The sequence below is a fragment of the Amphiprion ocellaris genome, chromosome 23 (genome assembly GCF_022539595.1).
Source record: "Amphiprion ocellaris isolate individual 3 ecotype Okinawa chromosome 23, ASM2253959v1, whole genome shotgun sequence".
Lineage (NCBI taxonomy): Eukaryota > Metazoa > Chordata > Actinopteri > Pomacentridae > Amphiprion > Amphiprion ocellaris.
In genome coordinates, this window is record NC_072788.1 from 14,484,510 (window position 1) to 14,506,988 (window position 22,479).

General features: G+C 41.1%; 1 protein-coding gene and 9 non-coding genes across 10 annotated transcripts in view; 4 read left to right on the forward strand and 6 right to left on the reverse strand.

Moving 5' to 3' along the window:
* Positions 1-5,598, reverse strand: part of adissp (adipose secreted signaling protein) — a 33,957-nt gene extending 28,359 nt beyond the window's left edge. Inside the window, exon 1 of the mRNA XM_023287840.3 lies at positions 5,323-5,598. The gene's annotated coding sequence lies outside the window, so the exon portion shown is untranslated. The remainder of the gene's footprint in view (positions 1-5,322) is intronic.
* Positions 5,599-9,495: 3,897 nt separating this feature from the next.
* trnak-cuu (transfer RNA lysine (anticodon CUU)) lies at positions 9,496-9,568 on the forward strand. Its single transcript has one exon. It is a non-coding gene; the product is annotated as a tRNA-Lys (tRNA).
* Positions 9,569-9,975: 407 nt separating this feature from the next.
* trnan-guu (transfer RNA asparagine (anticodon GUU)) lies at positions 9,976-10,049 on the reverse strand. The gene has a single exon. It is a non-coding gene; the product is annotated as a tRNA-Asn (tRNA).
* A 192-nt stretch (positions 10,050-10,241) lies between these two features.
* Positions 10,242-10,314, forward strand: trnak-cuu (transfer RNA lysine (anticodon CUU)). Its single transcript has one exon. It is a non-coding gene; the product is annotated as a tRNA-Lys (tRNA).
* A 548-nt stretch (positions 10,315-10,862) lies between these two features.
* On the reverse strand, positions 10,863-10,935 carry trnak-cuu (transfer RNA lysine (anticodon CUU)). Its single transcript has one exon. It is a non-coding gene; the product is annotated as a tRNA-Lys (tRNA).
* A 129-nt stretch (positions 10,936-11,064) lies between these two features.
* trnan-guu (transfer RNA asparagine (anticodon GUU)) lies at positions 11,065-11,138 on the forward strand. The gene has a single exon. It is a non-coding gene; the product is annotated as a tRNA-Asn (tRNA).
* A 357-nt stretch (positions 11,139-11,495) lies between these two features.
* trnan-guu (transfer RNA asparagine (anticodon GUU)) lies at positions 11,496-11,569 on the reverse strand. Its single transcript has one exon. It is a non-coding gene; the product is annotated as a tRNA-Asn (tRNA).
* A 2,116-nt stretch (positions 11,570-13,685) lies between these two features.
* trnan-guu (transfer RNA asparagine (anticodon GUU)) lies at positions 13,686-13,759 on the reverse strand. Its single transcript has one exon. It is a non-coding gene; the product is annotated as a tRNA-Asn (tRNA).
* Positions 13,760-14,467: 708 nt separating this feature from the next.
* trnan-guu (transfer RNA asparagine (anticodon GUU)) lies at positions 14,468-14,540 on the reverse strand. Its single transcript has one exon. It is a non-coding gene; the product is annotated as a tRNA-Asn (tRNA).
* A 192-nt stretch (positions 14,541-14,732) lies between these two features.
* On the forward strand, positions 14,733-14,805 carry trnak-cuu (transfer RNA lysine (anticodon CUU)). The gene has a single exon. It is a non-coding gene; the product is annotated as a tRNA-Lys (tRNA).
* Positions 14,806-22,479: the final 7,674 nt, after the last annotated feature.

Here is a 22,479-nt window from a genome sequence, read left to right on the forward strand (position 1 = left end):
CTACAGAACGAAATGCAGAATCTTTTTCTGTTTCCACGGATGTTGTTAGTTTTGTAGTTGTATTTATTTCTTAATTAATACCTCCCTTCTCTATCCATAAACAACTGCTGCATATTTTGTGGCAAAATGTTATTTTTAGCTTTGCACATGATTTGTGCGGTTTGGAATGTCACTATATCTGTAAATTTGAATCATTTTGACAGTATGAAGTGAAGAATAGTTAATGAGTAGACTGAACCTCTGTAATTATTACCCCAGATCTCTATACAGTAATTGAAATACGGTAAGACAATGGAACAGTATAGGATGCGTAGTGAGTTATAAACCTAAGAAACCAATTCTGGAAACTTGCAGGTTGGGACTTTCTGTATCATCATTCCTCAGAACTGGTTTCTAATTTGAAAATTTACAGCTGAATTACTCCAACATTGCAACGTGGCATTGTGTAGAGTAATTTGACAGTGTTTGAGCAGAGAGGGGTATGTTAAAAGAAAGGTTTGGACGACATAGATGTGCACATTCTAGAAAAGCAATGGCGTAAAATTACATCGATGCCATTTAAAGGCAAGAAGAGATTATTTTCATGAAAGAAAAAGCTTGTAACTATGTGACTCTAATACACATAAATGAGTTTTTAGGGATTACTCAACCACCAAAGAGGGGCTTTGATTTTATTTTAAGAGGAGAGGACCTGGGAGAGTTTCTTTTGAGATTAAAAGAGAAGCAAAAATCTAGCAGCTGAATTGTTTTTGCTCTGGTTTCCCTACACAGTTGTGTTGGCTGCTGTGTGATGCTCCAGCATTGTTTTCAATCTAGAACCAAAGCAGCCTGCAAGATTAAATTTAATTTCCCTTCTATCACTCTGTATGATAACATCTGATCGCAGCTCAGATAGGCAGAGGACAGATGTGGCTCAACTGTACACAAACACACAACTTCTTTTCTCCACGTTTGACAAAAGCAGTCTTATTCCATGGACATAGCAACAATCAGATGCTGCTAGTCTAAAAAGGACCTTGGAAATGTTCTTGTTCAAAATAGCCACTGTGCAAAAACTCTGACCCTGTTTCTAGAAATCTGACTCTTTTTCCTGTTTCTTGTACACGTTTTAACACTAACACCTGAATCAATGACCCCAAGAACCTAAAGCGGTTCACCCTTCCTTCTTTTCGTTACGCCAAGGCTAGAAATGAAGTCCCAGGAAGTGACAATCAATACGAGAAATTTTTCTGGCTTGAAGAAGTTAGTGCCATCGTGGAGCAGAAAACTTAGAGTGTCACATCCACTGAGAGTACTGCGAAATCAGAGGGTGATCCAGTTTTAAAAGTACAAAATATCTGTGCTGTTTTGAGCACCTAAATGGGTCGCTATGATTAGAAAACCACTGATGGGATTCAAATTCCTCCAGCTATGAAAGAAGTGACGTGACACAAAAAAAGTATGGATGACTGGATGGAAATAAAGCAGATTTACAAAATTTTTATAAGTTCACAAGTGTTCACAGAAATGTTTGAGGTAATCGGTGTCACATCAAATACCACAACCACTGCAGGCAGCTTACTTAAGGATAATACCTGTTGGAGTTTCACTGCCATGTTATTAGTATTACTCAGACTTTACTCACACAGTCGACTCGTTGGATCAAATGACACAAGCGGTTACACAATCAAACAAAACACAGGTTGCAAAACTTATATGGAAGAGAGAAAAAAGCCCGCATTAAATATCCATCAACTTTCAGAACAACTTCTTTGCTCCAGTTTGACTCACTGTCCTCACACACCATGTGCTCAGTTTCTCTGCCTAATGAGGAATCATTACAGATGTCCCGATGGGCCAAGTTTTTGATAATCTGGTTAAACTCTTGGCTTGTTCACAATCTGTCAGATCTTCTGAGTAAGACTGCATTTCTCGAACTGTCTGACTTCACTGTCTTGCTGTCGAAATGTTCCCTGATCTCTGCAATACTTACGTAAGTACATAATTCGTAATGTTTATATTATCACGATCACAGACATGATGGTAAAACCTACAAAAAAAGAGTAGTTGTAATAAAGCAGGGTTTTCTTTTAAATCTACATTTCCCTTCAAGGTTATCCTGCAGTGGTGAAGGGTTTATAAGACAGTTGTAGAACAGCAGGTACAGTCATGGACGAAAGTATTGGCACCCCTGGAATTTTTCCAGAAAATACACCATTTCTCCCAGACATTGGTGCAATTACAAATCCAAGTCCAAAATTCCATTTGAGAGGTGTAAGAAGCTTGTTGATGGTTATAGGAAGCGATTGGTTTCAGTTATTTCTTCCAAAGGGTGTGCAACCAAATACTGAGTTGAGGGTGCCTACAGTTTTGTCCGGCCCATTTTTTGAGTTTTGTGTAAAATTATGTTAATTTTGGCTTTTTTCTTCTGCTTTTTTGTGTTTTCCCAATGCACATCAAGGCAATAAACACGTGTATACCAAAAACATTTGTAATTGCAACAATTTCTGGGAGAAATGGTGTATTTTCTCGAAAAATTCCAGGGGTGCCAATACTTTCGTCCATGACTGTATACATTTGAATCAGCCAATACAAATTTGGAGTTCTAGGTTGTGTAGAAAGGTGTTACTGGGTAAATGCTGTTTATTTGGATGACTGAAGCATACAAGTGCAGTGTGATTAACTCTATTTATGTGAAACATCATCCAAGACACCGCTAAGTTATTAATCACTTACATAATTAGTAACACCAATTATCCATGAAGCTGGTGCTGTACTTTCACACTGTGGATTTATACACACCAACGTCGTCCACAGTGACATTCAAAGGGTGTGAGCTCTGAACCTCATTCACATGCATGAGCACCTCATTTGAATCGCCGAGCTCAGCCAGGCTTTGCTACTGTCTGCTCGTCCCCCAGCTCTGAGCCACGGCTGACAAATTAAAATTGCAGATGCCACAGAGAGCAGCAACAGGTACTCGCCTCCTGCTTTGAACAGAGGTTATTTTTGGAAAGTGATTTGCTCGCCACTGCGGGACACAAGCACATTTTAGGAGTGACAGGAAACATAGTAAATTATAAAGGTAATACTGTCTCACCACGCTGATAACCTTGTACATTATAACAATGGGGCTTGATTGGATCGGCTAATAACCAGCAAACAGTTAGGGAGATGACTGATTAGTCAATTAACAGAACGAATAAAAGTGGATATGCAACAGTGTTTTCTAAAATTTAACGCTTTAAGTCATTTTTTTAGGCAAGAATGCAAAAAAATATAAAATAAACCACCGGCTCCAGCTTCTTGGGATTCAGCAGCGCCTTTGCATTACAAGTCAGTAGCTTTAGCTACGTCTTTCCTAATAAACCTGCAACCCAATAACACTATCAACATCAGTAGTAATAACTAATTGGGTTGCAACAAATGATTATTTTCTCCATTAATCAATTAATTGTTTGGTCTATGCAATGTCAGAAAATGGTGAAAAATGTCAATTAGTGTTTCCTAAAGCCCAAAATGACCCAAATGTCAAAGGTCCTGTTTTGACCAAAACTCAAATATAGTCAGTTTACTGTCATAGAGAAGTGAAGAAATCAGAAAATATTCCCATTTAAGAAGGTAGAATAACAGAAAGTGTACTATTCTCTTTAAAGAACACATCAAATTGATGAATCAAAATAGTTGGTGATTCATTTAAAAGTAGACTTAAAAAAATTGAATAACTAATTAATTAATCATTGGTGCTATAATTACTAGCAAGTAATAATCAACTTTGATTATGATCTTTCAGTTGGATGAAGAAAATTTGCACATTTCTTCCACTTTTTAACGTTCATCGTGTACATAATTAAAAATTAAAGATGAAACAGATTAAACGTGGCCTGTGAATCAACACAGCACATCGTAACACAACAATATTGTGACTGAGAATAAGAATTAATAGTGCAGATGGAACACACCACGATTAGGTTGATACACATGAAACACTGTGCAGTCAAACACAATAAATGTTAGGGAAATCCACATTATTAGAAACATAAACATGAATCTAGACGCTACCTAACATTAGATGACTTGACATGTGGGCTCATCCTTTACTAAGCAGAAATAGACCTGAATGTTTGATGACTACTTCAGATCTCAAACATAAAACAAATCTATTCATTCTGATCATAGGTTAAAGTCCTTCATTCAAGCAGCATATCTTCTTCGCACTACTTGGTGCTTTGACATTTTGTGTGAGCGCCACAGAGAGAACAGTTACAGGCCTGTCATTGGTGGCAGCTAGTTAGGCTACCAGGATGTAAGAGGCATGTCCAAAAAGCATAAAGACAGTGAGGTACAGGAGAGGCTAGAGGAGGCGGAGGAACAGTTTGAATCTTTTCCCCTCATCTGCACCTGCATCGCCTCTCTTGGACTGTTTCAGTCACCCAAATTACTATTAAATTTATGATTTTACATCTGATTCTAGCTTTATAAATCACATAAATATGACTAATTCCAGAGCACAGTTTGGTCTAGTTGCCTGTATTCACTGTGATGTTAATGTGAAGTATTTGCTGGGGATGACCTTTTTTTACAGACAGCACACACTTTTTATTCATTTTACAGTGAAATAACTTAAAAACGGTGCAATTATCAAGTTAAATCTAAAGAATTCTGGGCTTAGCTAAGACCTCAATGTGTCAAGATCCAAACAACATGTCTGCTTTAAAAATTACATTTGTTTCTCACCGTTGTTTTCCTTTTCATTATAAAATACCACATCACTTTGATTCGATTATTATTATTATTATGGCACTATGGGTCAACGTTTTTCCCCTGACCATCACCTGCATCTCATCCTCTGGACTATCATCCATATTATTATATCATTAAAATACTATTAAAAATTGCAATAAGTATGAATAACCTATAAGATATATCGATCTCACTGCAGCCGGGAGCTAAAACCGACAACTCTTGTCTAGATTGGTGGTTCTCAAACGTTTAACTCACACCTTTACATAAGATTATAGCTGCAAATCATCAAAAATAACACTTATTCTCAGACACAGTTTTTATGTAGCTGCCTGCACTCTTTGTGATGATCCAAGCCAGAAACAAAGTAGGATGATGTGACTTTAAGCACACTTTCTGCTCATTTTACGTCCAATTAACTCAAAAATCGTGTAATTATCAGGTTAGATGTGAAGATTTCTGGGCTGAGCTGAGCCCCGAGTGTTTGGAGATCATAGCAACGCGTCTGTCGGGTTGTCACATATTTCCCTAAAAAGTTGTTTTCTGTCAACACGGTCACCGCTTCCGTTTCACTTCCTCTGTCCGTACAGCTTCACCTACCTCACTTCATTCACAGCAGCCGACGGTGGTAGATCCGTGTCCGTGTGTCTGTGTTGTTGGAAACAGGCAGCTAGTGACAGCAGCTCCAAACACAAGTGGACACCAGACCCTCCGCTTACTTTCTCTATCGGACAATTTCCGCATTTGATCACGTGGTGTGGTCGTGGCTCCTTCGTTTTCTGCTTCAGCCCGTGATTCTCTCCACTGATGGTTAAATAGAACAAATATAATAAATGCACTGCTGATCAACCGACCGGCTCCTCTTTCTTCTCCACACTGCTGAGGACTGACGGCCACAGCTGGTTTAAAACAGCTGCTTCTCTCTGCTGCTTCTGTGTAATTGTAGTGCAACGGCGCCACCTGGTGGAGCTTCTGCACGCAGAGGGGAAAAATGGAATTAAAACGCGGCTTATTCAGTAATGCACTAACCTTTTGGCTTGTGTGACCTTTCAGTTAAGCAGGTCGAGGTCTTAGTGAATGTCAGTTGAAAGCAGTTCAGAGAAAGATTTCAAGGCCTGGCAAGATAAAAATAATTTTTAAAAAAAATAAAGAAGTACACAAAATAAATTGTAACAAAACTAAGTTATTTTTCTCTGCAATCATTAGACCCACCACTGGTCAGTATAGTTTGTTGTTTGTTTATTTGTTTTAATAGCAAAAGAAAATAATTAAATGGTCCTATTTTTGCCATCTGCTACTCAGGTGATGTGTTAGAGCTGTCTACAATAATATGATTAAGCTGATCAAAAAAGCTGGGATTTTATTTTACTGAGATCTGTTTACTAAAGTCTAAAATATTTTTCTGTCATGTCAAGTTTTTTCTGTTTCACATTCCTACAGCAGAATATTCGTATCAGTGACATTGTGTTTATAGATGCTTCCCATAACTACATGTAGTTTTATAGCAAGTTGCTGTAGTTTAAAAAAAGTCATCATTAGGCTATGGACAGAAATTTCTATTTATCTATTTATATTTGTATATATATATATATTTTATTTTATTTTATCAGTAACACAGTCAGAAGATTTGTCATGATTATTATAAATTTGGAGTACTGTTTTTAAAGATTTTATGGGTAAACTTTTCTCCTCATCAGTACCTGCATCTCCTCTCCATTAGTGTTTTAGGAGTCAATCAATTAGATTGCTAATAAATTAAATTGATGAAAACAAGTATTTCCATGGCACGCCTTTATATATAATTCTAGCTGTTTAGATCATATAAATAACATTAATTCTAAGTCACACCTTTTTCTATAGCTAGTGTGCATTCACTCTTATTAATATGGAATAAAGACTAATTACAGAAGGAAGTGCAATGACCTTAGTTTGCCAAGACACATCATCTGATATTTTATATTAAATTTCTCTGAAATAACCTGAAAATGGCACAAATGTCAAGTTACAGTCTGAAGACTGTTAGACTGAGCTTCGCCCCAGTATGCTTTAAACGGTTAGATTTTTCTTTTTGGCTTTCTGTCCATTTTGTGATTAAATAAGTGCTGGTACAATTAACACCCATCCTGTATTTCACTACAGCTTAAAGGTACATGACTTGAGTACATCTTTATACTTACACTTTACTTCACTTCAACTTTTACTCCATTTCATACAATTTAAAAACAAAACATAAGATCAAATTAGATGATAGATGTGGTGCTGTTACAGTTAGCACTGACCTTAACCTTTGACATTTTGGGTACATTTTGCTGATAAAATATGCATTGTGCTTTTACTGAAACAATTTTACTGAAATAAACATTTGATTGAGTTTTAATTTGGAATGACTGGTGTTCAGAGCCAGATAACTGATGCAATGTTGGACACATACTGTTGTGTTAGAAGCAATTAATTTAAGGAGCTCGATTAGGGAGACAACGGCCCGGGTCCTTAATTGTCCTCGTAACACAGGTGTGCACGCACCTTAGTCGGCCAAAAGAAAACTGCAAAAACAAAACACACTTATAAGAGGACAAGAACGGCTGAAATAAATATATGTGTTAATGTAAATCTTCCTAATTTCGTCAAAGTTTACAACATTTGCGGCAGACTTCTGTTGTCTAACGAGCAGCGCACCCCTCTTCTGCACTTGAGATGAAACCTCCCGGACACTGAGGCGACAAGAGTCTCGCGACGGCAACAGAGCGTCAGCTTCGTCAAACATCGTTTAAATATAATGTTACCTAAATATGAGCAAATAAATATAAGTTTCGACATCGCTTTTTATATATTCACGACGGCAACTGGAAGTCCAGCACCGAAAACCAAGAATTTTCAAGCTAAAGTTCGAGGTTTCAGCTAGCTAGCTATGGTAAGTTAGCTAAGTAGCGTCCAGCTCTGATGTCGAATTGCTGCCTGGTGGCTAACGGTAAAATAATTAGCTTTAGCTATTTGTTTCTGTTAAACTGTTATTGCGTTCTTATTAAATACGAATATTAATGTCACAGTAATTACAGCTTGACCCCTAATTGCAGAACAACTAGGACAGAGTAACTGCTTGCACTTGTAATGGGTTAGCTTGTTAACTTGGCATTAACGTAGCGTTGTTTTTTAGCATTAGCGATTTTTAGGAATTCGTCCAGTTGGTAAATTGTTGTTTGAAGAACTGAGCAAAAAATGCAGAGTAAATAGATGTACATGCAGGAATCAACACTAGCTTGTGTCTGTAATGTCTCGTGGAAATATTTTGTTATAGTGCAGGTGATGTATATTCAGTTCCACAGGTGCTATTGTATGGTCATAGTAATACCCTTTAAACCCATTGTATTATAGTAACACTACAGGGAGCAGTAGGGCTCTATGATTCTCTGCCACTCTTCGGCAAGTGCATGTTGTCTCTTGTCACTTACAAATTATAGTTTGGGTGCAGAGAGATGTGAGATAGTTGTAGGTTGCATTATTGTTTGGTCATTAAAATTATAGACAGTCAGCGCATGAGAGGACCTGAACCCTCCATTTCCTGCATATGTGTGTTTAAGAGTACACTCTTTCAAGTCTCTACCTCCATCCTCTAAGTCTGGTGTTCCATTTGACTTACTTCTTCCTCTGTGGACTCTAGCTTCCATTGTTCGTATGATGGTCCAGTTGGCTGATCCTATGTTGCATATATCTGTTGAGTTTCCAGAAAATTAGTCTCACACAAACCAACAGATGTGCGGTGGATTAATGTAGCATTAATGGGTCAGCTGGCAAGTGTGATATTTCATGTGACACAGCAATGTGCGAGTAAAAACAATGTGGGACAGTGGTGTCCCGGCACCGTTGGTCCTATGTACTGATTTTACTGACCAATTATAAAAAGATGGTAAATTTTAAATTTAAGATACTTGTCTGACATGGCAAAAAAGTTTATTGGCATTGTCTCATGTGGCTTGTTTCTATTCTTTTTTAGACCAGCCTTGTTATTTGGAACACATGATCGCAGATTTGATGGTAAGCAATATACTCTCACCATTATGTGTTTTGTATTAGTTATTACTACTACTCTTATTCAGTCTACTTTATTAGAGCTAGTGAATTGTCACAAGACTGTGGCTTTCTACTTGCTTGGAAGAACCTGTTAAATTGCATATTTCACTAACAATATTTAGTGTTTCTACATGTATGACTTGCTTGTAAACTTGTGATGTTGGATTTTTTATTGTATGAGATAGTTTTATCAAGCTCAGGGCTTTAAAGCCACAACAAACTTCAAAATTTAAACTAAAACTTGGCTATATCTATGCCTGTTACGGAATGTAAAACAGACCTCTTTGTTAAACTATGTAACTGTGAACTATAATTAACATTAGCCGAACTAAGTATGTGTCAAATGCATTTTCTCAGTGTTTGTTTCCTTCTTTTTAAGTACATTCTATCATAATGATGTATGTTCAAGTGATTGTTTCTATGATGTTTGCTTTTAATAAGTTTGTTGATGTTGTGAAGAGGATGTGACTCACACACTGCTCTCACAACTCTGTCAGACACAACAAAGAAGTGAAGCAAGTCCGTCAATTGCTGAAATAAGGCTATAGTTTATTTACGTTCCATTGCAGTTCATTGTTGATGTTGTAGACCAGCCTGCTGCTGCAACAAAATGGTTGTAAAGCAAGATTTCAAGAGACAATTGCCCAAGCTGTAGCTGAGGGGGTGGTCTCTTTTTAAGCCCCACCCCTGGAGAGAATTCTCACAGCCCGGCTAGCTCAGTCGGTAGAGCATGAGACTCTTAATCTCAGGGTCGTGGGTTCGAGCCCCACGTTGGGCGCATTGTCTTTTTCTCCTTTCAACCAGTCCTTGGATTTCATGAAGTTTCATTAGTAGTTTCCTTGGCATCACCTGTTTGAGATTTTTTGTGGAAGTTACAGGTGATTATTGAAATGGCTGCATAGGAAACAGTTTAAGGTATGTTTATGGAATAATGAGGCTTTTAGTTACAATAATCTGATGGTTGTTTATTATTTTTTTCTTTACATTGTTATGCATTTGTTATTTTCAAAATGGAAATTCATATGCTAATGTGATCATTTGTAAGCATGCAGACAATCTCACTTCCTTGCGATCCTGTTTTTGCCCCTCCCCCATCACCTTAGTGACTCATTGTTTACCATTGACCATTGTAGTGCTGATTTGGCTGCTTTATATGTTTTATGCTGAGGCAAAAAGAAAAACTTCCGTCCCTGGGTGGGCTTGAACCACCAACCTTTCGGTTAACAGCCGAACGCGCTAACCGATTGCGCCACAGAGACCAGATGACCTTGTGTTTTTGTGTTGTCGTGTTACAAAAGTGGATTGGAAAGACTGAGAGCTGTCCATACTTATTTAGGACTACAGATAGCCTTCGTCAGACTCCATTTCCTGGGTGGTTTTAGACTTGATTTATAACTCCTTTGCAACGAAAAATATCTGACCTTGACTGCTTTACATGTTTGTTAAAAGCAGCCCGGCTAGCTCAGTCGGTAGAGCATGAGACTCTTAATCTCAGGGTCGTGGGTTCGAGCCCCACGTTGGGCGTGCAACATTTTAACAGTGCAGCTGCTGTAGTAATGTCAGTGTGATACTTTCTGCATTTGCTGGTGTCCACGTGATGGCCTTGATCGTATTATTGGTAGTGCAGTTTTATGTCTTTAACACTCATGTGAAGGGAAGAGTAGAGTTGTCTACTCATCACTATTTAGTGGCAAGTTGGATCAGATGGCAGAGATGGCTGGTAGACAGACTTGGTAAACCCAGTGTTTAATGAGTATGAACAGCGATAGTCTGGTAAACACAGAGGTTCTGATGAACCGCTTGATGGCTCAGGAATGGAACCCACACGTCTTTGGTGGAGGAGGGGGAGTCTGAAGACTTGGGGGAGCCCTGTCCACATCCTTGACTGAGATTGCTAAAGCAGTTCAGTGCTTCATGGACTACAGTTTGAAATTTTTTAAGCGTATACTCCTACAGAAGTCTCTATTCTTGACATGGTGCAGTTTTTCTTGTGTGAACAGGTTCTCTTGGTCAAGAGTAGGGACAGGACAATTGCATTAGTAACACAAGTAGAGACGAGATTGTCAAAACTACGCCCAACATGGGGCTCGAACCCACGACCCTGAGATTAAGAGTCTCATGCTCTACCGACTGAGCTAGCCGGGCTGTGTAGAGTGAATTCCCCCCGTGTCAACTTCCATTGCAGCATGTCTGCGCTTCTCCTCTGCAGCCCTTCCCCCACTGCTGTGCAGTACATGGACAAAAGATCTATAGCATGGTGTCAGCAGCAGCTTTGTCTCTGTGGCGCAATCGGTTAGCGCGTTCGGCTGTTAACCGAAAGGTTGGTGGTTCGAGCCCACCCAGGGACGAAATGCTTTTTTTCCTAAGGCACTGTAGCTTCCCATGAAAATTGTAGTGCCCCTTCTTACCACTGCCGCCATTGTTAAGCATGCTTTCTTTTAACAGGCAAAGACACTGAAATTCTACAGTAAAAATCAGCTCCAATTATGTTACTGCAGTTTGAAATGATTGTGTTTTTCTAAAGTGACAAACGCAAAGCAAGTTGTTTTAGAGATAGTCCATGATATATTTTAAAGCCAGGAAAGCCTGGGCTACAGAGTCAGCAGTCCTCTACTTCCTGCTCTGCCCCTCCCCCATCACTCCATTGTTGACACTGACTCACGTGGTGCAGGTTTGTCTTTCTTTAAGGCTAAAAGAAAAGCTGTCGTCCCTGGGTGGGCTCGAACCACCAACCTTTCGGTTAACAGCCGAACGCGCTAACCGATTGCGCCACAGAGACCAGATGGCACGAGTTGTCCAAAGGTCCACCTTATGAAAACAACATATTTTGATTTCACAGTACTGGGACTCATTTAGAGTACACAGTGCTGTTGGTTATGTGGCCGTTGTTGTGGCTGGTTGTGCTGATTGCCAGGTTGTGTGATTGCAGCAGTGGGTTGTAACTGAAATAGTAAGAGAGGCACAGGAGTGACAGAAGTTGTGGGAGACAGGTTTACATCCTGCAGCATAATTCTACAGTCCTGCCTTTTCATTCTTTTGTTATATCAGTGTTATTTGATTTCCATCAAAGTACTGCAAGTGAGTACTGTAAATCTCAGAAATGTATTTGTTTGACACTAAAATCATTTCAATCTTCATTTCCACAACAACGCTATTGTTATCCTGTGAGAGTGTGAGAAACAAACTGTTTTAAATTGTCATTAAGCATTGCCAGCAGTCACATTTTAGCTCACTGCAAAATTAACTCTAGTTAATTGTTAAGCTTGTTTGCTTATTTGTTTAATTAAGTAGTAGTGTAATTTTGGCAAACCAAGCTCTGAGATGATTATTAATAACTATAGCCAGCATATTAATGAAACTTTATAAGGTGATAAAAGCATGTTGAAGTGACCATTGTCAACTACGTTAAGCCAGAGAGTCGTATTTTGGGTGGAATAAACCTTTCAAACTGTATTTTATTTTTGTTAGAAACCACTGTTTGGGGAGAATAAACCTTAAAAATTCTTAATACTTGGACATGTAGGCACGTAAACATCTTTAAGTGGAAACTGTAAGTTGCGCACTTTAGGGATTATTGCGGTAGGTGACGTTGTCTTGGAAAAAAGGCTTTAAATGCACTGTCCTGTAGGTGCAGTCGGTCGTTCTTTGGGGCTGCAGACACATACTATTGTGACAAAGATGTACTTTCCCTGGTGTCAAGAGTCTGGCATGTAAAGGGGAGATTCTGTTGATCCTAGGACACAGAATGTCATACTTTCCGCATCTTTCAAGTTAGGACTGTATTACTGAACCATGAATAAGACCAACAATCAATAAAACTATGTTTAGAATTACACAACAAACTAAACATGTGTATCACTATGTAGATTCTTGGTCATCCAGGTCATGGTAATGGTGTGAGTTTCAGTAGATTCAAGGTGTGAATTGCTGTGAAACCAGATGGTCCACCAACAATGACAGCAATCATGGTGGTGAAGTTGCCAGTTTAAACAACAAAAGATATGAATCTGCCATGTCAGGAGTGACTCAAGATCGAGAAATGGCATCTTGGTGTCTGAAGGAGCCGAGGTGTTAAAGCAGGGGATCAAAATGAGTGAATCTGGCATCTCGGTGCCAAAATGAGAGCCAAATTTGTTGAAAGGGATGATAGAAATCAGTCAGATGGGCATCACGGTGCCAGAATGAGAGGCGAATTTGCTGAATGGGATGAGAGAGATGAATCAAACTGACATTTGGGTACCTGAAGAAGCCAAAGTATTATAAGCAAGGGATAGAGATGAGTGAGTCTGGTATCACGGTGCCAGAAGGAGTCAAAATTCTTGTCAAACTCTTGTACTATAGCTGGCAGCCTGGTGCCAGCTTATAGTTATAGAGGATAAGAACTGGTATCCTGGTGCTGTTGATGTGAGAGAGAAAGACAGGAAGAGGGTTTACTGGGAATGGGAGATGAAAGGGGGAACTGGTAAGCGAGAGAGAGAGAGAGAGAGAGAGGTTGCTAGAAAATGAGATGAAAGAGAGAGAAGCTGGCAACCCAATGCCAGACAAGAAAGGAAAAGGTTGTTTGTAGAGGTTGTTTGCACTGGAATCATACACTTGTGAATTATATTTTTTTCAAACAGAACTTGCAGTTGTACTACAACACATTCTTTACATTTAACCCTTTGATGCGCAGCGTGGTACAGGAGGTACCCATTTCCCATTGAATTTGGGTTACTTTTGACCCATGGTGTGCATCAAAGGGTTATGGACATACTATTGTTGCTGACGTGTGCTAGACATTCTGCCACACTGTTATGACAGTGATACCTTTGCTTTAGAATTTCCTGAATCTTATCTGTAACCAGGGATGATAGTATTCCGTCCCACAAGGATTATCATTTAACCACAAAACTACACGTCCCTGGGTGGGCTCGAACCACCAACCTTTCGGTTAACAGCCGAACGCGCTAACCGATTGCGCCACAGAGACTGTGACTGCTATGAAAGGGGAGTGGCCTCTATTGCCAATACATTCTTACCGTATTTTCCGCAGTATAAGGCGCACTTAAAAGCCTTTAATTTTCTCAAAAACCGACGGTGCACCTTTTAACCCGGTGCGCCTTATATGTGCACTGAGTTCCACCTAACCCACTCCGCTTGATTGACTGCCGGACCATTTCCCACCGACATAGGGACGTAATACGTACACTACATACGCTGGCAGCGATAAACCAATAACAGAACATTACGTAAAGGTACGTACAGTACCTACGCTTACCTCCGCCACGCCTCCGGTAGGTAGGTATACTGTACTACCGGTATGCTGCAAAACAACATTTGTTTGGCTAAGGACCCCCGGAAATGGCATCAGCGAAGAGACATGCTTACGAGGCCCAATTCAAACTACAGGCTATCAGTTACGCGGTTGTAAATGGGAATAGAGTAGCCGCGAGAGAATTCAAAATCAATGAATCTATGCTTCGGAAGTTTTCTTTACATTGTTATGTATTTGTTATTTTTAAAATGGAAATTCACATGCTAATGTGATCATTTGTAAGCATGCAGACAATCTCACTTCCTTGCGATCCTGTTTTTGCCCCTCCCCCATCACCTTAGTGACTCATTGTTTACCATTGACCATTGTAGTGCTAATTTGGCTGCTTTATATGTTTTATGCTGAGGCAAAAAGAAAAACTTCCGTCCCTGGGTGGGCTTGAACCACCAACCTTTCGGTTAACAGCCGAACGCGCTAACCGATTGCGCCAAGAGACCAGATGATCTTGTGTTTTTGTGTTGTCGTGTTACAAAAGTGGATTGGAAAGACTGAGCGCTGTCCATCCTTCCTTAGTACTACAGATAGCCTTTGTCAGACTCCATTTCCTGGGTGGTTTTAGACTTGATTTATAACTCCTTTGCCACGAAAAATATCTGACTTTGACTGCTTTACATGTTTGCCAAAAGCAGCCCGGCTAGCTCAGTCGGTAGAGCATGAGACTCTTAATCTCAGGGTCGTGGGTTCGAGCCCCACGTTGGGCGTGCAACATTTTAACAGTGCAGCTGCTGTAGTAATGTCAGTGTGATACTTTCTGCATTTGCTGGTGTCCACGTGATGGCCTTGATCGTATTATTGGTAGTGCAGTTTTATGTCTTTAACACTCATGTGAAGGGAAGAGTAGAGTTGTCTACTCATCACTATTTAGTGGCAAGTTGGATCAGACGGCAGAGATGGCTGGTAGACAGACTTGGTAAACCCAGTGTTTAATGAGTATGAACAGCGATAGTCTGGTAAACACAGAGGTTCTGATGAACCGCTTGATGGCTCAGGAATGGAACCCACACATCTTTGGTGGAGGAGGGGGAGTCTGAAGACTTGGGGGAGCCCTGTCCACATCCTTGACTGAGATTGCTAAAGCAGTTCAGTGCTTCATGGACTACAGTTTGGAATTTTTTAAGCGTATACTCCTACAGAAGTCTCTATTCTTGACATGGTGCAGTTTTTCTTGTGTGAACAGGTTCTCTTGGTCAAGAGTAGGGACAGGACAATTGCATTAGTAACACAAGTAGAGACAAGATTGTCAAAACTACGTTGCTGTATATACAGTTACTGTTTTTTGTGTGTATCTACTTATATTGATACTCTTACAAATAACAAGCCCCATTTGATCTATTATGAAATGGTTTTGAATAAATGCTGTCCATATCAAGTCATTTAGACTATGCATTAAGGTCTTTGTCTTATTATACAGATATTTATGTAAAAAAACACCAAAGCACTGCTGCAGAAATAAAGACCAGATTTATTACAACATTTACAGATTAATTGGATATCACACAAAGAAATACAAGACTTAAGTGCAGTATATACAACAAACAGTAACAATATTGAAACAATTTTAACACAACTATATACAACAGTACAATATAAAAATAAAGAAACAATATTTTGTACAGCTCTATTTAAAACTATTTACAATATCTACACAGCATATCCAGTAAGGACGAAGAATCCATTACTGGTTTGCTCTTTTTCTCCGCATCTCCTCCATCCACTGGTCAAGTGGCAAACCGGCATTTTGTGGGCAGTATATGTGCCCATAATACTGGCTGTGTCCACTTTCTTTGGTGCGGGGCTGGTGGCACTGACCGCATTTATTTTTTTCAACAGCCCAATTGTATGGCCTGCGAGTAGGTGTAGGAGGAGGAAGAGGGCCAGCAGGCACAACTGCTATTGGTGCAGGTGCAAGGGCTTGTGGGGCCTGGAATATAAAGGGGCTAGCGGAAGGGGTGGGAATGAAGACCATGTGTGGGGGTGCCTGTCTTGGGAAGAGCTGCCTCTGAGCAGACAGCCTTGGTCGAACTATTGGTGGAGCATTCAGGGGTGGAAAAGCAGTGGATTTTCTTTTGAGCACTGCCTGCCCTGCTGTGCTTTCAGGCAGGTTGTACTTATGCTGGGGAGCAGGACGTGTCGGTGCAGCGGTGGGCCATACATGCAGTGGTGGAAGAGGCATGGAAGCTACAGAAATTGTGGCAGGGAGATTGACTCCCTGCAGCAGAATTCTGCAGTCCTGCCTCTTCAGCCTTTTATTGTGCCACTGTATAACAGTTGTTTGATTGACCGCAGACAACTGCAGGGTAGTACTCTGCATAACTGTGCCGTTTCCCAGGACCAGCTGCCGAATTTTGTTGTAGTCCCTGAAAATCAGCATCCATCGTGTTAGAGCGTAAATGTGTTTTTGTTTGAGGGCTCTTATGGATGTTGCAGAGTTTAATGAAGATGACTTCTACCAGGCGACAACAGTCTGGCCACTGGGCAGGAGATCCTGACGAACCCAGGACACACCGAGTCATGCTTTCCACCCCTGGTGTAAATTCAGCCTTTCGTTTTGGCTGTTTATACCACCCAGTCGTCAGGCGCACCTGGTGCCGAGCGGCATATGCCACACACTGCTGGTCATATGGCAGAAGATTTTACCATAAGGCTATAATGGTACTGGCATGCTGGTTAGTCAGAGTTTGGCCATTTTCAGCCCGTAACCCGACCAAGTACTCTGCCAGGCTGCCCACTCGGTCCATCCCTGGGATGTTGCGTTCATCCACAGCCTGGTTAATATAACAATACAATAAAAGTCAACAACAATACTACCACAAGCAGAAACATAACATTTAAGTACAGTGTAACCTCAGAGTGAGACTCCCCTCTTGCTCGGGTGCTGCTGGGCACATAGCTGGTTGCCCACAAGGAGCGTCAGCTGTAGCAGTTGAGACAGAGGTCGTGACTGCGGTGGGGAGAGAAGGAGCAGAGGGAGAGCTGGAGGTGGAGGTGGAAATTGATGCACCAGTGGCACAAATAAACATCACACTCTACCAAAAATATAACATATTAAAATACATGTCAAGATATTACAAACATCAGCTGTTCCAGATGAGAATATTAGTAATACTTACTAGCTGTTGCAGAGGTTGTGCTGGTGTGGGTGGTGTAACCAGTGGACCAGCAACGGTTGTGGCAGGCACAGTAGCTGGAAGGTCAGTGGGAGCAGGGAGGTATGGGGCAGTGGCATCAGTTGTAGGAGGCTGGACAGAGGTGGGAGTTCCTGCACTACAGGCTGAGGTGGCGATGGCTGAGAGGATGGGTCTGTGATGTCTAAAAGGCCAACAGTGGGGTCCACATTGGCATCCTCAAAACCCTCATCTTCCAGCTCCTCCTCAGTGCCTATGTCCTCCAGCATCTGGTCAGTCTCCTCTGTGTCAGGCTCAATGTTCTGCATGGCCCTTCCAGTTTGTCTGAACAGGTAATCAATACCTATTAGCTCTCCTAGGAAGGACAATTGGAACAGAATTTTTAAGAAAACAATGGCAATTAAATAAGCATATTTTGTTTATGTGTGTAAGAACACATGACAGAACATTTAAACTCACCGGTGTACCAGAAGGAGGCTGAAAAGATGGGACGAGCTTCCTGCCAAGTACCTTGGTACTGTAATTGTTCACACACTGTACAAGGTCCCCTGAGTAGCTCAGCAGTGATGGTGGCTTGACTGCCAGAGAAGCAGCTTCTCTGTCCTGGTTCCATCTATAAAGGCCTTTCAGGAGGTACAGCTGAAAATTCAGACTGTTTGCGCTCGTTCCTTAAAATAAATTCAAACAAAGAAACAGTACTGACACTGTGTCTCTGTTGTCAAGCAATATTATACAACATAATTTTAACCTTAACATATTTAGCCTTGCTGATAAATAGTGATTAATACTAACCTGGAATGAACCTGTGAAGATGGCAGTGGAAGGACTCAAGTGATGTTGACCTCCTGGCGCACCTGTATTTAGGGAGGATAACTCCCTCTTTGGTGGTGGTACTTCCTGTCTCAGTGTACAGGATCACACCTGGTTGGTCCTGAATGCATTTTACATGCCTCTTCTGGACTCTCCAAATGTGCTGCATCCTCTCCTGGTCCAAGAGTGTGACACCAAGAAGATCTCTGCCCTTCACACCCATCAGCTCATTAAGCAGCGCCTCGATCACAATGATAGTCTGCACCTCCCCTCTTGTCCGCCTTCTGCAGTGCAGAGCCAGGTCATCTTTGGTAATCTGCTGGTCCACTATTTGGTCAGTGATACCAGGGACACCATCTCACCTCAGCTGCTCCCTTTTGGCTCTCCGTAGCAGTGCTACATCACTGCTGTCCCACTCAAATATGCAGCATGACAGCTTGGCCATGAAGGTGGGGTACAGGGGATGTGCATCATTGGTACATCCTGATGCCAGCCACTGCATGAAGTGGTAGATGTCAAGCTTAACAACTACATGCGGCCACCCACCAAACCTCTCTTTGAGCTTAGTTTGTCCTCCTTGCTCTGTGCAGCAGTCAGTGTCTACATACAAGAGTTGAGGAGGAGCCACTCCGGCATTACTGTACCTTTGGATCAGGTCTGCAGCCATGAGGTCCAGCCCAGAACCCTCCTGAGCAGTCAGGACACTGATGAGGATTTGGCCCACCTCATTACTCACTGATGTGAGCCATAGTCCGGTCCCTTTGGCAGTGCCTGACAGCTTCTTGGTTATCTATAATGACACACAAAAGAAAATTCAGTGTCATGGTTTCTGATGTGACTCAGTGCATTAGTATCACATTTAATTTTCATACAAAGCATATTATTCATAGCTCTCTCTTTTTACTTGTGTTGCACTGAACGGCATTTATGCTTACAATTAGCAATTTCACAAGAGGAAAAATGTCAGAAACAATGCATCATTAACGTTATTTACCTTTTTTGTTGAGTCCATTTTCAGTATGCTACCAAAGGTGGATGTTATGCTGGTTTTTATGTGGTCAAGTCTGCTCAGAATATCTCGCCCATACACAGCCAACATCCACCTGTGACTTGGTACAGCTACTGGGTCAGGGGGCTCCTGAAACCTGACAGGGAGCAAGCTTGGCTGTGCTACAAAGTCAGAGCTGTAAAATAAAAATAAAAAAATCACCAGTGCTCACAATGGTATTATCACCCAGCAAAACTGCATAAGTTTAAACTGGTTCTACTAAGGTGTGGATGAGCTCCCATTTGTTACAGCTTGGCTCAACAACTGCAACAAAACAGGGAGACAACAACTGTGTGGTGACTAGAATGGCTTTATTTTAACATAAAACAATCAAAACTATGCATAAAAGATTCCAAACAGAAACCCAAAACCATGCTGCTGGTGCTCTTGAAGAAAGAAGCTCCTGCCACAGAGAGAGCTTGACTGGAAGTGAGTGAGGTTTTATGCAGTTGAGCCATGGGAACCCAGGTGTGGCTCAATTAGCTAACGACCCTCCCTCAGCTCTGAAAAGAAAACACAGGGACACCTGGTGTCTAGGTGGAGAGTCGTCACAAGTGTAATTGTTACTTTTTTGATTACAGTGATATATTTCTAATGCTCATCTTGTCATGTTTAACAGGCCACTGGTGCACCCAAGCAAAAGGTTAGTCTCACTCACAGGTCACATTATACTTGTATGTTTCTGCTTGTGGTAGTATTTTTGTTGATTTTTATTGTATTGTTATATTAACCAGGCTGTGGATGAAAACTATCCTGTGGATGGACCGAGTGGACAGCCTGGCACGGTACTTGGTGGGGATACTAGCTGAAAATGGTCGAACTCTGTCTAGCCAGCAGGCCAGTACCATAATAGACCTATGGCAAAATCTTCTGCCATATGACCAGCAGCGTGTGGTATATGCCGCTCGGCACCAGGTGCGCCTGACCACTGGGCGGTATAAACACCTAAAACGAAAGGCTGAATTTACACAGGAGTGGAAAGCATGATTTGCTGTGTCCTGGGTTCGTCTGGATCTCCTCCCCAGTGATCAGACTGTTGTTGCCTGGTAGAAGCAATCTTCATCATGGCCTGCAGTATTCACAAGAGCCCAAAAATAAAACGGCAATTATGTTCTGCCACAATGGATATTGATTCTCTTGGACTACAATAAAATTCAGCAGATGTTCCTGGGAAATGGCATGGTTATGCAGAATACTACCCTGCAATTATTTGCCATCAATCAAACCACTCTTATACAGTGGCAGAATAAAAGGCTGAAGAGGCAACACTGCAGAGTTCTGCTGCAGGGAGTCAATTTACTTGCCCTAATTTCTGAAGTCCTGTGCTTTCAACCCTCTGCATCACATGACCAGAGGAGCATAACTTCATTGGCTGGGCATTGGTTCGATTTACGCCTATGTCCCCTGGATGTGAACAGCAAATTTATTGATGGCGAATTTTTAACACTGAATTTGACCTGTTGAAATTTTCGTGCTTTGAATTTTTACACCTGAATTTCATAAACCACCCCAGTCATCCCACCAATCTCCAACTAGCACCCAGCAACCCCAGGCACCTGGAGAAGTACTTTAAGAGTTGAGGAGGAGAAACAGACAAGGGACCAGGAGAACTATGCATGGTTCCAACAAGCACAGTTTTACCAGGGGCTCTTCACAAAGCATCAGCCACATTTTCAGAGCCTTTAATGTAGCCAACAGCCCAACAGTAAGACTGTAAAAAACAGACACATCTATGGTCAGCACTCAAGTAACAGTTTGCACCCTTCCATCCTCCTCCGGAATGGTTGCTGCTGGGAATATGTTTAAGCAGACCGATGAACCTCAGTTTTACAGTCATACGAACAGTTCTTTTTACTCCGAGGAAAGGAGAGCTGACTCCTCTCAGTCCAAACATACTGAGACACACCTCTCTTCAGACAAGGCCAAAAGAAGTACTTTTGGATGAAACGGTACATCATGCGAAACCACAGTTGTTCACACTGATCATAAGATGTCCTCAGTACAGCAAGACATCTGCGGCTCAAACAGCTGAATTGTCACCGTGGCTTCATCCCTCTAACTGCCTCACCAGAACCTGACTGAACTCCCCTCTAGTCTTCAGGTGGTACTTGTGGTGGGTATTTATGCACTAAGATCCCGCAGGCCCAGAGAAACAAGCGAATGTGGCGAATTTTTCACACCGAATTTAACCTGTCGAAATTATCATGCTCAGAATTTTTACACCTGAAATTTTGACTTTGAATTGGTAAGCATTGAAAAACAAGTGAAAATTTGTTATTAAAATTTTGATGAGCTATATTCAGACATAAAAAAATCACATAATTTCAAAATTCAAAGTTAGAAATTCAGCAGCTTTAAAAATTTAAAATCTCATGAGTCTGATTAGCTTCCATAAGTATCAATATAAATAGATAAGCACAAAGAATAATAACTGCTTATACAGCTTTGTCAATAGCACATAAAAAGCTGATTTTCTGTGAGTCTGACCAGTTAGCAATACATTTACAATAGGCCACACATAATTTTATGGCAAAGTTAGTTATATCTCAAAGATGAACAACTAGTTATTGTCTGTGTTAGAATATATATGTTAGGAGCTGGGATCGAATCGACAACCTTCGGATCCACAGATTCACCCGCCATCGAGTAAAATTACGTATTTTGCATAATTATTGGAATTCAAGTAAGAAATTGCATTCATGTGAATCAGAAAGGCAGCGTAGCCAAGAAAGACTGTCAGTTCAACTCTTTTTTTCTCATTTTTCACCTCCGTTTTCATTGTCCCTCTTTTTGTCGCACTCCGTATTTCTGTTAGGATAAGTTTGGAAAATTGGAGATACAAAACTTTAGTCTTTTGCCACCCTTAAAGGCTGGGTTATGCTTTCCGCATGATTGGGCCACGCGGAAATGAGACGCTTGGTAATCCGCTCGAGAGACCGTGTGTGATTTTATATTCTATTCAGCACCTGCTCCCAAACTGCAGGGGCAGTGTGTCGCAAACACATATCTACCTAGTCTAGTACTAGAGTAGAAGAAGTTTGCCATCGTTTACACCACTTACAACATGACATTTTACCGAATAGTTGCATTTCAACAGTTAGTTTTAATTTCACACCATGAATTGTTCATGACCCGGTTGTCACAGTGATCTTTGTGTGATCAATCATATAAATGCCTGTATTTCTGAACTTCTGCTGCTAGGAGCTCCTGTTCTTCTGCCAGCTTTCCGCGTGTCTCTGTCCTCGTAGTTAGAAAAGTTTGGAGGTGTTGACGCGGAAATTTTCCAGTTGAGAAAGGCCATGTGAGGGGGCGTGGCTGCTAAAAGGACATAATTTGTCCGCACGGATCTCACGGATGCTGCAATCATAAAACAAGCTTAACACAGGACGCTC